General features: G+C 35.9%; 2 long non-coding RNA genes across 7 annotated transcripts in view; one reads left to right on the top strand and one right to left on the bottom strand.

Moving 5' to 3' along the window:
• Nucleotides 1–2,005: 2,005 nt before the first annotated feature.
• Nucleotides 2,006–15,839, bottom strand: part of LOC132029831 (uncharacterized) — a 41,732-nt gene continuing 27,898 nt past the window's right edge. The window contains exons 1-4 of one of the 6 annotated variants that reach the window (XR_009407942.1): nucleotides 3,491–5,855; nucleotides 3,102–3,219; nucleotides 2,542–2,642; nucleotides 2,006–2,375 (exon numbers count right to left, since the gene is read on the bottom strand). This is a non-coding gene — a long non-coding RNA (uncharacterized LOC132029831). Of the gene's footprint in view, nucleotides 2,376–2,541; nucleotides 2,643–2,939; nucleotides 3,220–3,490; nucleotides 5,869–5,889; nucleotides 6,209–15,839 lie in introns of those variants that run through there. The other 5 variants (XR_009407943.1, XR_009407946.1, XR_009407944.1 and 2 more) reach the window with 5 other exon arrangements.
• On the top strand, nucleotides 3,491–7,467 carry LOC132029832 (uncharacterized). The gene is made up of 3 exons (XR_009407947.1): nucleotides 3,491–3,610; nucleotides 6,261–6,308; nucleotides 7,362–7,467. It is a non-coding gene; the product is annotated as an uncharacterized LOC132029832 (long non-coding RNA).

Here is a 15,839-nt window from a genome sequence, read left to right as displayed (position 1 = left end):
TTATTAGAGTAAGGAAAAAATGAAAAAGTAATTAAATTATCACCAGCAAAAAAAAATTCCCAAAGTGATACTCTATGTTTGTTTTCAAGAGGTACATATCTGAGTTTCTAAGTAAGTATTATATTCTTTGACTACTTCTCCTATGAGGTTTAGAATCACAACAAATCATTCAATGATTTAAGTGAATATCTCCTTTCTTTTTCATGTACAAATGAAGTTCACATATTACACTGTTCTAGAGCACAATGTTCTCCTAGACCGTATAGAAGCAAAACTCATCATAAAGCGTCAATTTAAGTAATTCTGCACTTAAAAAACAATTTATAACTTAATCTCTTCCCATTTCAAAATTCACAGCTAATCAGGAGGGAGAGAGAATGTAATTTAATTTAAAAAAAGAAATAAAAATGACAGAGAAGGAAAAAACAAAGTATTATATTTGAATGAGAAGATATTGCCTTAGTAGTTGACATCTCAACCGAGTCCTCAGGTCGAGTTGGAAAACTGTCTTACATACACACTGGTGGAATTCAAAACAGAGACACTTCTATAATTTCTTTCTTCCTCTAGATAATATTACCCCTTGATGGGTAGCTAAGAATTCTTTTCCGGGTTAGGCATCTCATGAAACATTGTGTCACAGACACAATGTATCTTTTATTTTGAGATTGATCACACAATGTGTATTTTAAGTATGTTGCTGTGTAATAATTTCATTTGTTCCCACTAATGGGTTGATACGCATGTGTGACAATGAATCCATCATTATTGATTTAATGAGATACTTTGGAAATTATATGAATATTGTGTGATTTTTTAATATGAGATTCGCTTTTTTTTTTTTTTTTTTTAATATTGCTTGATTTTGTTAATATGGGGTCCACTTTTTTTTCCCGTGAGTTTGGAGATGGTGGGTTCCACTTTTTCCCTTTTTTTTTTTTTTTTAATATTGGTTGGTGTTTAATATGGGCCCACACTTTTTTTTTTAATGGAACGGACGACGAAAAAGTTGAGCCAACCGGCTCTTCTATATAGTTAGAATTGTTTCCACTAATGGGTTGATACACATGTGGCAATAAATCCATCATTATTGATTTAATGAGATACTTTGAAAATTACATGAATATTGTGTGATTTTTTAATATGGGATTCACTTTTTTTTTAATATTGCTTGATTTTGTGAATATGAGGTCCACTTTTTTTTCCCGTGGGTTTCACTTTTTTTCCTTTTTTTATTTTTTTATTTTTAATATTGGTTGGTGTTTAATATGGGCCCACACTTTTGTTTTAATGGAACGGACGACGAAAAAGTTGAGCCAACCGGCTCTTCTATATAGTTAAAACTAGAGTAGATATTGAATGCCTGTGCTCAGCACGGCCCAACAAGTTGAATTGGAGTGTAGATTTGATGTGCTTAATAATTCTTGTCCAGTGCATAATAGGATAACAGCTTCAAGGAAAGCCAGAGTAATCCAGTTAGGAATCTCCAAATCTGCAAAGATAAAAGATAAAATTCAACCTCGATGAACATGACTTGCCTTACGTGATGGAATTGTGGCTAAAAACCTCTTGGAATAGGCCATTTGAATAATAGTTTTTGTTAATTGGATTTTGGCGCCTGTTAGCAAATGCATTTGCAGATGGATAGAACTGCGTAAAATGATAATTTTGACTTGCTACTGAGCAGATATCTGGGCTAGTGCTTTGAATGGATGAAGGGTCTAAGGGGCATTGCTGAGCTGGCTTATGGGCAAAGAGAATGTGCCAAACTGGTGCTTGTAGTAGAAGGTTGTTATTCTTTTTCACAAACTTTTATAAAAATAGGGGTTAATTCTTATGGTTCTTCCTGGCTTCGAAGCTCTGAAAGCCAAAGTATTTGCCATAGGTAATTTTACAGACACACAGATTAGCAGAATCTATTGCATAACTTTAGTTGTTGTATTTCTATAATAGGACATTTTGAAAAAGATCTAAATAATTTTTTTTCCAATTCAACGTCTAAAAGCAAGCTGAAACTTTAGAACTTTATTTAGAATAATAGAGGCAATAACAATACAACAATACAAACGTATTTTGTCACACACTGAAACATAAATGTAACAAGATACACCATAGAAAGAAGATTCATGTGTAAATACCAAAAAATAATATTCATGTGAATTATTTGGAAGAGACATTACTACTTCATGCACACTTTTTCCAGAAAGGAGTTGCATCTTCAAACTAATCTCGAACAACGTAACATACGACATGGACTAGATTTTGTGTAAGATAATCTTACACGTCATCTACCCGTGCAGTCAAGCGTAGTAAAAGTTGTCCCACACTCTTAAAATGGCTCAAAGCTGTTTCTCTTGTGTCATCTCTCCATTCCTCTGCCATATAACAACAGAAAAAACAAGGATGACATGATTTAAATCAAACATGTACAGCCAAAAAGTCTTCAGGATATTTGCAGTAGTTCATTTAGTACATTCCTTCTCTTTAATAATGCATATTAGAAGATTCTTTTATGAACAACTACAAGAGTCTTTTTTTTACCACTAACGGCCAGTGTATATGCATTGGTTGCAGGACTTTGGCATACACACAAGTCAGGAGCCTCAATATTGAGTGTTTTAGCCATCTCAACCATCAGAGAGCTGAAAAATGCTAAATCAGTTAGATGAGAGAAAATTCGTCACCCCTTTTAATGTATCTAGGTAGCAAGTCCATGTACATTAGTCAATGCAAATGCGAGCTCAAAGTGAACTCAGAGCAGTTAAGAGCATGAATTAGAAAAGGAAATCCCGTTGTAGATATGTCTGGAAGAATAGAATGTTCTTCCTTCCAAATATATCTCTTAAGTTACATCCCATCCACATTGATGTCTTCAAAAACTGAGATACATTTAAAAGGAAGAGCATTTTATTTTTTATGGACATACTCTGTGCAGAATCTGAGAAGCTATCCACGCTAATGTAATAGAACTATCAAAAGCTTTTTAACATAGTCAATTACAGGCATAGAACTATCAAAAGCTTTTTAACATAATCAATTACAGGCATATGACCAACTAAAAAGAATAGGAAAGAGTAGTCTACTCGATAGACATAACTTACCATGTCAAGAAGTATGTAAAGGGCTGGAGGCACAAGTTATTTAAAGGGTAATTAACCAACATGGTGCCTAGAATATCTATCAGCAGTTTTATAAACTCCTATCTCATTGGACCATATCCTGAAATTTCCATAGAAGACAAAGCCATCGCGTACCAAAAAATGATGCAACGTTAAGGAGAGCTAAAAATGTCACGTTCAGTGTTTAAAAAATTAGGAAGTTGGTGGAATCATCATTTTGGGCAAATGTGAAAAATTTATCATTTCTACAAGTCTCTAAACATTCAAGATAAAGCGTATCTAAGCATTTCATGAAAACTCTCTATCACTAACACTTTACAAAAAGGTAATATCTAGAGAACTCAAAGCATAATCTAATTCAAAATACCAACCTGATTAGACCACTTGAGAAGGTTATTTGCAAGGTCATTTGCTATATAAACTGTAGTCTTCAATCAGAAGTTTCATCAGGCATCGAAGAATCCTGGTCCCTGAACAAAAAAGAATGAAATGTCACAAACAGCTTCTTGAATTAAGGCTTTCAAACACGCATATAATGTTCTTCATATTAATCTCAAAATATAAGTTTATATCTTTCCACAATGTCCTGAGATGTAAGACAAATTATGGTTGTTTAACATAGAAAAAAGATCTTGAAGTACTCCATAGCCCTCGAAGAACACTCGTTAAATAGCATAGTAAGAAAATCACATAATTGCATTTGCTTGCTCAAACAGAATGCACAACCACTTGTCTATTCACAGCATTAGTGTATCAAGATCAAGTCTTTACCATATTTCATTTTAAAAAAGATTAGATCACCGACGAAATATTAAAATAAAAATAAAAGAAACAAAAAGATAAGAAGCCACAAAGCAGCAGGGCTCATTTGCTTGAGTCACAGTTACCGGAGCATACAAATTTCCATCTTAAGTCCGATACAATCCCCGAACCCTGTTTTGAGATAACCCACTATAATTCCAACATAACTTGCTTACAAAGATCTACAGTTACCATAATGATTCCCACCATAAATTGCTAAAATAAAATATATGAACAATTATAAAGCAAGGAAAAAAACTGAATTTAAGAAAAGAACTACCTCTTTTACCATTGGAATTTGACAGTTTAGTTGCTTTTAATCCTTAGAAAGATCCTAATACACCAGAGAAAAGCCATGAAATTGCTGGTCTAGTTGTTTTTTGACGCCCACTGTCAGCAAATGAGTTTATGGCGAACATAGATCATACCCTGCGAGGGAGAGGACTGATAGGGAATGCTATTGAGTAGTCTAGATATTTCGAACCACTGTTAATAGGCAAAATATCTAAATTGTCATTAATGTTGGATGTAAAATTACAATATTAAAGTATCACCAGATTATCCGGTGAAGAGATTCTCGTTCTGCGCTAAGGAGTCAACCCAGATTGAAACACTGCTATCATCTGTTTTTTCATCTTTATCTACTCTCAGTCACGCTTCTACATTTTATACATAACGAAGCCTTCCCTTTTTTATTTGGTCATCTATTTTTGTATTTTTTTTCCCACTCAATGTTCCATGCTTCTACGTTCAGGTGACGAACTTATGGAAAGACAGAATGATAACAATCTTAGGAATCTGAAAAGATCCGAAAAAGCCAAGGATTGAAAAGAAGATGAAGGGGAAAAAACGAACAAGAATTGGGCAAAAATTGAAAGATGAACATACTTGACGTTGTAACCAACCGAAAAAGTTCATTGAGACTTAAGAAAACTGAAAGACCATTCTTTGAGAGGGTGGCACTTGAGAAATATGAAGGAGAGAAACAGATGAATGGATGTTTCTAGACATATATATTGGGTCTGTGTTGGTGTAAATGTGACGAAGATTTTTTTTTTCACTGAGAGAATTTACGTTTTTCCCCTTGGTCGTTCCATTGTTCACTCTTCTATATAGTAGAAATCTCATCATTATCAAGATATATATTACTCGTTGTCATCATCACTATACATGTTGGAGTTAATCCTCCAAAAAAAAAAAAAAAAAAAAAAAAAACACTTTTTAAGAAAGGAATCCATTAAGTATTACAAAAAATTTATAGATCAGCATCGAATGCTAATTCGTGGTTTTAGATATTTCAGATATCTAAATCAAAAGGCATTAGGACATAAGTTACATGAACTCTAGTTTGAGAGGCAAACTTGCTGAAATAGTAGGCTCTTACAATTTGATAATAAAAGAAAACCTCAATATGTTATAGTTTGGAGTCTGGAAAAGTATTTCATAAATAAGAAAGCACCTCTATCAGATGCATAGAGCCCCACCTTAGAAATCTAAACTAAAGGGCCTGTTACTCTGCTCGTCTTAGCGGGGGGCATACACAAAGAATGGCTTCTATTTCAATATGTTGCTGGTATTGTGCTATCCTCTGAAGAAGTAGGAAATATTTTCCTGATATATTTATCGAACACTTTATGGGTATCAATCTATCAGAAGCATCCCTTGATCGTCCTCTAAAACTTAATTGGTTATTAGCATTAACACCACTTGTGATCCCAATCATCATCATCGTGTGTAGCAGTCAGCCAACATGGTCTATTAATGTGATCAGATACATTGGAGCGGGAGAAATAAGTGTTAGCATTAGAGATAATTTGCAGAATCCAGATAAACGTTATACTCATAAAGAACTGAATCTTTGTACTACCCAAGCTTCCAAAATACTCTTTCTTCACATAAATCAAATCCACTTAATTAAAACTCAAAATATAAAGAAGGATTTTTCACTCTTCAAAACTGAATGCCCTACCTGTTTTTCTCTTGAGCCGAGAGTCTATCGGAAACGGCCTCCCTATCCCGACAAAGGTACGGGTAAGGCCTGCGTACATCCTACCCTCCCCTGACCCCACTTATGAGAATACAGTGGGTATGTTGTTGTAAAACTGAATTCCCAATATCTGAGATGCCACAACAATTTTGTTTAACATAAATGGAGTCACATAAAATTATAAGAACAAGTACTCAAAAGAACTGAACTCAAAGCGAGAATTTTTTTCAAGACCGAAACTTTCCTACATTTTGAGGTTTCACATTAATCGACCCATATAAAATTATGAGCAAAGAGAAAAAGCAAAGGTAATTTCAGCGATTACAGTAGAAGGCGAAGCAAACCGAGGGAAGCGCACATAATGTGAAGGGCAAATACAAAAAAGATGGCAGTTATGTGCAGTGGCGGAGCCAGAGTTTTCGGTAAGGGTGTTCAAACTTTAAAGAGGTATATACATATAAAAAAAATCTACTGATGGGTGCACCGAGAAATTTAAGTCAAACTATATATAATATTAAGCCAACTCATAAAAGTACTTGTTATAAAATTAACAATAGTACAAATCAAAACTAACGTAAAAGTCAACAAACGAAATTCTTTTAGTGAAAGTATAATTTGAATATGTTATTCAAATCGTTCGAGAAGGTAAATAATTAATACTAGATACTTTTATTTATATAAGCCGCTACAGAATCCCAAAAAATTCATTATTCATGTAGTGCATTTTATTTAGAAGACTAAAATTCTGTAGTATTTAAAAATATTTTCCTATTGAAATTTCAAACTATATCACAAGGTATTTTAATTAGAAAAGATATAATCCAACAAAAAAAAAAAAATAGGAAAATAGAGCTAGGCAACTGTGTTATTATCACCAGGATATTCACGGACAATGAAAAGGGCGTTTTTACTTTGCACCTAATCTTTTTATGCATATAACAATTTTAGTGCAAAGACAACAAATTAATTCTCTTCTTTAAATAATAACAAATTATTATTCTCATCAAAATTTTAGTGTTCTTCCAATAATAATAGAAAGAGCCCTTACAAGAATTATATTATACGAGGGAATCATGTTGTTAAAATAAATAAAAAATATAAAGGAGGAGAGAATATTTCAAAAGATAAAATTAATAAACAATAAAAATAAGATGCTCCATTTGAAATTAAATTGTTGATGTCAAAGATGGGCCTTAGTATGCAGCCCAGCTAGCAGAACACTACTTCGTTTTGGAAAAATGTAAAATCGAAGGCGAGACGAAAGGAATCGAACTCGCGACCCTGGGGTAAATTTGAACACCCTTGACCGCCCTGCCATCACCGTTGGTATTGTCAAGGGTGTTCAACAGTTTGGATTTATCCGATATATACAATATATTAACTATATATACAACGTAATTTTCCGGCGAAGGAACACCCTTCCACTAGTGTAGCTCCGCCACTGGTTATGTGAGGATGACAAAAGCCTTCAGCCATGAAATTGGTGAGAGGATTATGACGACATCATTAATGAATTTCAGCCGGAAGTAAGAAGAGAAATGGGCGAAATTTGCGTAAAATTGAAAGGAAAGCAATCAACTGAGAAGATGAAGCGAATTGAAAGAAGAAAAATACTGAAAAAGGAATGATTAGTGATTAAGGATGAAAAAGTGATGCAGATGAACATTGAAGAGAGTTTAAAAACAAAAATAATGTCAACAACCATGAAATTGGTATATCTGAACTCTGGAAGGCAAAATTGAGATAAAAGCTTACCAAAATCCAGATGACAACTCAAAGAGCAATCCTTTGAATTGAAAATCTAGTCATCCCTCTATTATGAATGAATTAACTCCTCTGGATTCTAGAATTATGAAAAGTGATGGAATGAGCAATAGAGCCGTACAAGAAAGTTTTTTTTTTTTTTTTTTTTTTTTGTGATAGAGTAAAATGACTCTTTTGCCCACTTGGCTCTTCTATACAGTAGAAAAATATAATATAATAGAAATAGAAAAGAAAAGTGAGTTAAATATTTATCATTGAACTGCCGAACCCAAACAAATCAGAGGGGATTTTTTTCTTTCTTTCTTCCTTTCGGTGGTGGGTGGTGGTCTGGTGGAGATATATTATTTGCATGTCGTACGTATTGTATACGGTAAAAATCGGACAACGTTTGTCCGGTGAGAACCGGGAGCAATAAAGGAAAGAAGGCAAACAGCAGCGCTTGAGCTGAAGAAGCTTTAATTAAAGTCGTCGTGCCCGGTTCAACCGTAGTAGTTGGTCCGGAATCTCCATGACCGGGTCCACCGTGGCCGTTGGCCCGGTCCAAACATAGCGGAATCAGTCGCGGCCGTTAGTCCGGTTTCTTCAAGTCCATTCAGATCGTGGCCGTTGGTCCGGATAATCAGTTATTCGTCCGCCACGTGTGGTAATCTTGTTGCCACCTGCCTCTGACAGTCGTACGGGTGTCAGACCGTATGACCTAACCTTATCCATATTAGGTTTTCTTTATCTAAAAGGGGCTCCATTGTTATATCCCGTATTTTGTACATTGGGATAATCCGAGCTAGCCATGACAAGTTAAGGACAAGGCTATTCCGGGATACGAGGTAGAGACTTTTGACCACGATTTTGTTTTAAGGCATAAGTTGCTTATGATTTTATTGGTATGGAATATTAAGGAAAATTTGAGGTTAAAAGTGAATTAAAGGAAGTTCATAATTCATGAACAAAAGGGCCATGTGGCCGTGTGATATGTGTGGGCCATGGGCCACATGTGTTAATTATATATGTGTATATTAGATGATAAGCAAGACTAGTAGTCATCTTTTTCAACACTTAGAAGCTTAGAGAAAAATTGAGAAGCTTGGAGAAAACAAGAGAGGCCATTCGGCCATGGCAATAGCCGAACAAGAACATTGAGAAATTGATCAAAAAATATTTTCTTCTAGCAATTCAACCAATTGGAAGACCCTTATTAACGTGGAATAGTTGTTGGAGCAAGTAAACCATTCATTCTTGTAAAGCACCAACCCTAGCCAAGTTAAGGAGTCAAGTGGAAAAGGTAAGGTTTAATTTTTTTTTGAGAAAAGACATCATTTCCCCCTGGAACTTGGCAGCAAAACTCACTTTAAAGAACTAAACTTAACTGGTAATTATTTACCCCCTAAACAACTTAACTGATAATTATTTACCCCCCTTAGCGGCCTGGACCAGTTGAGTGTATTACACTCGCGCCACGTCATTGCCACATCATTGCCAGGTCATTGCCACGTCAAAAATTACCAACTCTTCATTTTTTATTTTTCTTTTATTATTTTTTCTCTTTTCTTCTACTTTCTCCTCATTCTCACCAACACCGCCGCCCCGCCACCAACACCGCCGCCGCCCCACCTTCTTCCGCCCTCCACCCCCACCCCACCGCATTGTGATTTCTTCATTATTGAAGAACACCACCACCACCATATTGAAGTCGAAGTCCACCGTATTACATCACGAGAACTTCACTGCTTAAGGTGTCAAACAAGAAATTGATTAGGTTGAAGCCTTCATATACACACAATTTCATTAGGATATCGAGGCAAGTACATTAATCGTCTTCTTTAGCAATGCCATAAACGAACCGAAAGAAACGTAAATACAACTATCCTTGTGGTGAAAACACGTTTCATTGTACAGCTTCCATTACATTTGTTCTTTAGGAAGTATAGGGAGTGAGTAGATTCATTTCTCCTCCACCAATGAGCTAATCTAATAAATAATTAACTTTCGATGAGAAGGAGCCCAAACAATAAGCATTCAAGGATATCCGGCTAACTCCCGCATTTTCATATTTTCTTTTGTTATTTCCTCTATCAAAGGATGCTTTCCTTTCCAAAATACTCAACTCTTCTTGAACTCGAAAATCACCACACAGATCAATGTATTAAGTTTTCCTAATACTAATAACCGACAATACAATATAAGAAACGATATGAGAACGACAGGCATAACTAAACATAACTAAAAGTACGCCCCTTTCTCCGTAAGGTACTTTTAGTTAAACACAACTAAAAGTCTGTAGGACCCGAGCGCATAACTAAACATCACTAAAAAGTCGCCCCTCGGCGTACTTTTAGTTAAACACAACTAAAAGTCTCGGGATCAGCATAACTAAATATAACTAAAAGTCTGCCCCTCCAAAGATATTCGGCTTTGCATTTCTAAGAAAGTATGCCTCGGATCGAGCTTGCATTTTAATCTTCTTGTGCGAGATAATGTTCCAACTCACATGCTTAATCTCGCCTTTACAAATTAACAACAATTAACATAAGTATGAATTCGGCTGAGACAAGCAACCCAAGCAATAAGCATTCAAGGATATACGCTAACTCCCCGCATTTTCATATTTTCTTTTGTTATTTCCTCTATCGTTGATGCTTTCCTTTCCAAAATACTCAACTCCTCTGAACCCGAAAATCACCACACGGATCAATGTATTAAGTTTTCCTAATACTAATAACCGGACAATACGCAATATAAGAAACGATATGAGAACGAACGGTGCATAACTAAACATAACTAAAAGTACGTTTCTCCCATCCGGCGGACTTTTAGTTAAACACAACTAAAAGTCATCGGACCCGCATAACTAAACATAACTAAAAGTGCGCACTCTCCGGCACTTTTAGTTAAACACAACTAAAAGTACATAGGATCCGCATAACTAAATATAACTAAAAGTACTTCTCCAGCATATTCAAATTGCATTTCTAAGAAAGTATGCCTCGGATCGAGCTTGCATTTTAATCTTCTTACGCAGATAATGTTCCAACTCACATGCTTAATCTCGGTTTACAAATTAACAACAATTAACATAAGTATGAATTCGGCTTGAGACAATGCAACCCATAATTCCAAATCCACCGTTTGAATAACAATAATTGTCATTGTTATTGTTAACACAAATAACAATAGTAGCAATTTTGTCCCGCCCCCTTCTTCGGACGGTGGGTGCATTCAATTGATAACAATAATATTTCTTTGGAAGACAAGAATTGTAATTTCGGACAGTAAGATTGTTCCTTGAATATGTAATAAGAAATTAAAGTAACTAGAGCTTAATAACAAAACCCGTTAACAACACTAGAGAGAGAAACCAACACAAAGAACAAAGCAAATGTCAATTTTATGCAAATGTCAACTTTATGCATTTGAATGACTGCTTTCACGGTGGTGAATTTGAAATGGGTTTGTTAACTCAACAAATTTAATCTCTTTATTTGTGTCAAATCAAACCCATAAATTAAATCTATATATACAAAGAAACAAAGAAGAAGAAAAAATAGTAGGAACTGTTGAAGTAGAACGCAGAAAAGAAGGGAAAAGAATAAGAAAGAAAAGGAAAAAAGTTAATTTAAAATAGAAAATAAAATATTAAGAAAATCTTAATATATCATCCAATTAGAAGATGACATCTGTACAGTTGGGATCACTTTTAGTGTTTATTTTTTCCTCCCACGCGCTTTTAAGAGATTGAGTACACTTTCTTGCCACGTCACCCGTTAAGGGGGGTAAATAATTATCAGTTAAGTTGTTTAGGGGGGTAAATAATTACCAGTTAAGTTTAGTTGCTAAAGTGAGTTTTGCTGCCAAGTTCCAGGGGGAAATGATGTCTTTTCTCTTTTTTTTTTTATATGTTATGGATGGTTTGTGTATATTGTAGTGTGTAGAAATGGATGAAAATCATGAAATCTTGCATGGTGATGTTGAGCCGTGTGTGTTGGGCTTGGCCGTGTATATGTTGTGTTGTGTAGGAGTGAAGAACTAATTTTATTTAGTATGTTTGGGTTGTTGTATTGTGGGTTCTATGATGCAAATGAAAGTTTAATGGTTCAAATTGAAGTTATAGTCGTTTGTGGCTTGTTATAGAAGCTAATGGAATTTTAAGATAGTTTCTTGTATCTATGGGAATGATGTTGTCAACGTGTGAATTGTTGGTGTAGTTGATGGATTTGGAAGAAAGAAATTTGTTGTTGTTGCTCTTATTGGGTTTGGAAAGGTTTCGGGTGGAGTGGTATTTGGAATGGGTTGTTTTGAATATGGTGCGGATTGTTTGAAATGTTCTTGAATCTTGTTTGAATGATCTCGGATTAGTACTCGAACATGTGAGCGTAAGTTGGCTTGAATGTATGTAGTTGAATTGAATGTAAATGGAATGTTGTCGAATTATGTAGAAAAGAGTTACTAACGTTAGAATGCGTTCTGAATTGATTGTTGATGTTGCTAATATGATTGTTGGTATTGTTGTTGATGATTTGGCCGAGTTGAATTCTCGGGGTTGTTGAATTTACAGGGGAAATGCTGCCCAAATTTTTGTAGATAAAGTGCTAGTTTGGGATGGAATCCCTAAGTATCTATAGCTAATGTTTGGTATATAATGACGTTATTGTAGATCTTGGGAAGCCCGAGACTTAAGTTTGGACTAGCTTAGGGAGCGGACAAGGTATGTAAAGCTTACCCTTTCTTTCTTTTGGCATGTCTTAGTTGTAAGTAAGCTATGATACGAGCCCCGGGGTAACTCTATTCTTAAATCCGAGCATGTCTATGATTCTTATTCACTTCTTGATGTTAGCATTCTTAACATAGTCGAACTATGGTCCTTGTGTCTTTTGTATGATTGGATTTCAAATGTTGCATAAAGAGATTCTGATCGTAAAGGATTCTGTAACTACGAACGACCGTAACTTTCATAGACGGGCTCGGATCGCTTCGAAACGTTCGTAGAAGATTCTATAACGAATAATGACTCTAACTTTCATGGGCGGGCCCAGATTGGGTTGATGCATATCCGTGGTCCCCGAGACTTTCCTCTGTATAGATCTAACGACTTTTTGAAAGAACTGGCATGACTATCGTCTTAACCCCCGAGTGTTGATTACTTATTTATCTGTCGGTACGGACGATGATTTATATGCATATGGTTTTGATACGTGTCTATGGTTTCTAAAGTTCTATTTGATGTGTTCCCGAGTGACGTTCGGAGGAAGCTTGATTTGACTATTGTCTTGGTTTTTAAATGATGGTTCGTTTTGATTATCCTATTGAGTCTTTGAAAATGTTTTAACTGCATATGGTTTCTCACTACTCTGCTCGTGCGAGCTGTTATTACTTCTTTCACTGCGTCCCGGGCCAGGGCATGTATTCGTGCACAACTCCACTGCATTATTCACCGCGTCCCTCACTAGAGGGCCGGGGCACGTTATATGTACATGTATATGATGATATTCACTGCGTCCCTCACTAGAGGGCCGGGGTACGTTATATGATATGATGATAATATGATGATATAGGGAGGCGGCCAGGATGGCATATGATGACTTCATTCACCGCGTCCCTCACTAGAGGGCCGGGGCATGTTATATGTACATGTATATAATGATTTTACTTACCGAGTCCCTCACTAGGGGGACGGGACACGTTATATATATGCATATGTACGAGATGATTATCTAATTATGTTTCTAAGTTCCATAATGAATTTGACATGATATTGACATGCAAGATTTATGTTTCGAAGGCAAGCCTTATGACTTTCTATACTCCTTATTTCAGTATGATCCTGTTTACTGTATTTCATGCTTTACATGCTCAGTACATATTCCGTACTGACCCCCTTTCTTCGGGGGCTGCGTTTCATGCCCGCAGGTACAGACGATCGATTTGGTGACCCGCCAGTCTAGGATACCGATTCTGCTACTTTGGAGCGCTCCCTTGTTCCGGAGCCTATAGTTTGGTACAGCCACTTCCATTGTATATGCATATGTCTATTCAGGGGTACGGCGGGGCCCTGTCCCGTCATATGATTCTGTTGTTATTCTTAGAGGTCTGTAGACATATATGTGGGTTGTGGGTAGTCAACATTCCCTTCAGTGTGTTTGTGTTTTGAATGTTCCCAGGTTTATGTACGATATGTATATATGTATACGCGACGCTGTGCCTTTATGTATGTATAAGTTCTTAGTATGTTTGCTGTGGGCCGATTGTAGTTAGTAGATATGTACGAGTGCCCGGCTCGGGCACTAGTCACGGCCTACGGGTGTTAGATCCCGTATTTTTATACGTTGGGGCAACCCGGATTAACTATGATAATTTTGGGCCAAGACCATTCCGGGATTTGAAGTCGGGACTTTTGACCCTTGATTTTATTTTTTTAAGACATAAGTTATATATATGAAATTGTTGGTATTGGGCACTTAGGAAAAGTGGGACCACAATTCATAAAAATTGGAATTAGAAATGTTGTGCAAAAATGCCATTGTGTGGGCCATAAACAAGTGGAGATATTTAGTGTGGCTTAAAAGATGACTTTCAAGTCATCTTTCTTCTTTACACTTAGCAAAAAAAAAAAAAAAAGACCTAGAAGTTGGAGAAACAAAACCCCAACCTCACGGCCAAGACCATGGAAGACCAAGTCCATTTCAAGCCACCCCAAAATTAATTCTTTGGTACAAACCCACTAATTAGAGGTCCTTAAGTAACGTGGAAGCATTTTTGGAGTGATCAAGCCATCAATTTTTGTGGATTTCAAACCCTAATCCATTGTGGAGTTGAAGAGGAAAGGTGAGAATTTCTCTTGTTTTATGAGTTATAAATGTTGTATGCATATTGTAGTATGTTAATACGGATAAAAATCATGAAATATTGTATGTTGGAAGTGGGTTGTGTGCTTGAGGAGCTAGCCGAGTAAATGGGTGTTGAAAATGGAGTTGATGAATTAATTCTTGTATCATGTTAAATTGTTGTAGGATGTAGGAGGGCTAAGAATCATCGATATATGTATATATGTGGGTATGTGGCCGTATATAGCTCCCAATGTATGCCGAAGATTGCATTAATATCGCTTAGTATGTTAGTTGTTATTGTTATGAATTCTAGTTTGGAAATGAGCATTTAATGACTTAAGATTGATGTTGAGATTGTGTGGGCTGATTTGAGGCTTATTGTGTGTTTGAGAAAATGTGTATATTTATGAAAATTGTATCGTTATATTGTGGATTGTTGATACAAATCATGAATTGAAATTGAGAAGTGTGGCATAGGGGCTGCTCACGGTTTTGGGGGACTGTTTTCGGCCAAAGTGGGAAAAATTATTGGATCGTTGGGAATGTTATGTGAATTGTTTAGAATGTCTTTGAATATTGTTGGTAAAGAGTTGGGTTGATGTAAGCCGTCGAAACGAATATTTGCAAAGTTTTTAAATGATGTAAAAGAGAGTTACTATTGTTATTTTGCCTTTTCGAATTGATGATCGATGTTGCTAGGTTAGTTATTGTGGTTGTTGTTGATTTTTGAGCGAGTTAAATTCTCGGGATGGCCTATTCACAGGGGAAATGCTGCCGAATTTTCTGTAGAAGTTAATAAATAGTTGGAATGAATGGCTTAAGTGCCTTTAGCTAATGTTTGGTATTCGTTGGCGTATTTGTAGACCTTGGGGAGCCCGAGGCATAGATTGGGATTGACTTTAGATTGGCTATCTTGGGGTGCGTGCGAGGTATGTAAAGCAACCTTCCTTCTTTTAGCATGCCTTAGTTTTCAATAGGCTAGGTTATAAGCCTTAAGGAAAATTCTAAGATTCGAAATCCGAGCATGTTATGATCCTTATATATATTCCTTGGCACTCCTATGCATGATTGATGAAATATGAACCATTATGTCTTTGAAACAATCGCTTTCCGAACTTTGCATAGAAATGGTTCACTTTAAAGAATTTCGTAATCTCTGAATGCTATATCTTTCGCATAAAGGCTCGGATTGCTCCAGTAATTTTTATAGGAGTTGCATGATGTATAATGAGTATGTTTTCAATAGGCGGGTACGACTCGGGTCAATACCCGTTCGTGGGTCCCGCGACTTTCTTTTATGTAATTCGGAGAACTTTGGAAAGAATTTGTTATGACTATGATTCGATTTTC

Source organism: Lycium ferocissimum, chromosome 9 (genome assembly GCF_029784015.1).
Source record: "Lycium ferocissimum isolate CSIRO_LF1 chromosome 9, AGI_CSIRO_Lferr_CH_V1, whole genome shotgun sequence".
In the NCBI taxonomy this organism is placed as follows: Eukaryota; Viridiplantae; Streptophyta; class Magnoliopsida; order Solanales; family Solanaceae; genus Lycium; species Lycium ferocissimum.
Note: the sequence above shows the minus strand (reverse complement) of the source record. Positions and strands in the feature narration are given on the sequence as shown.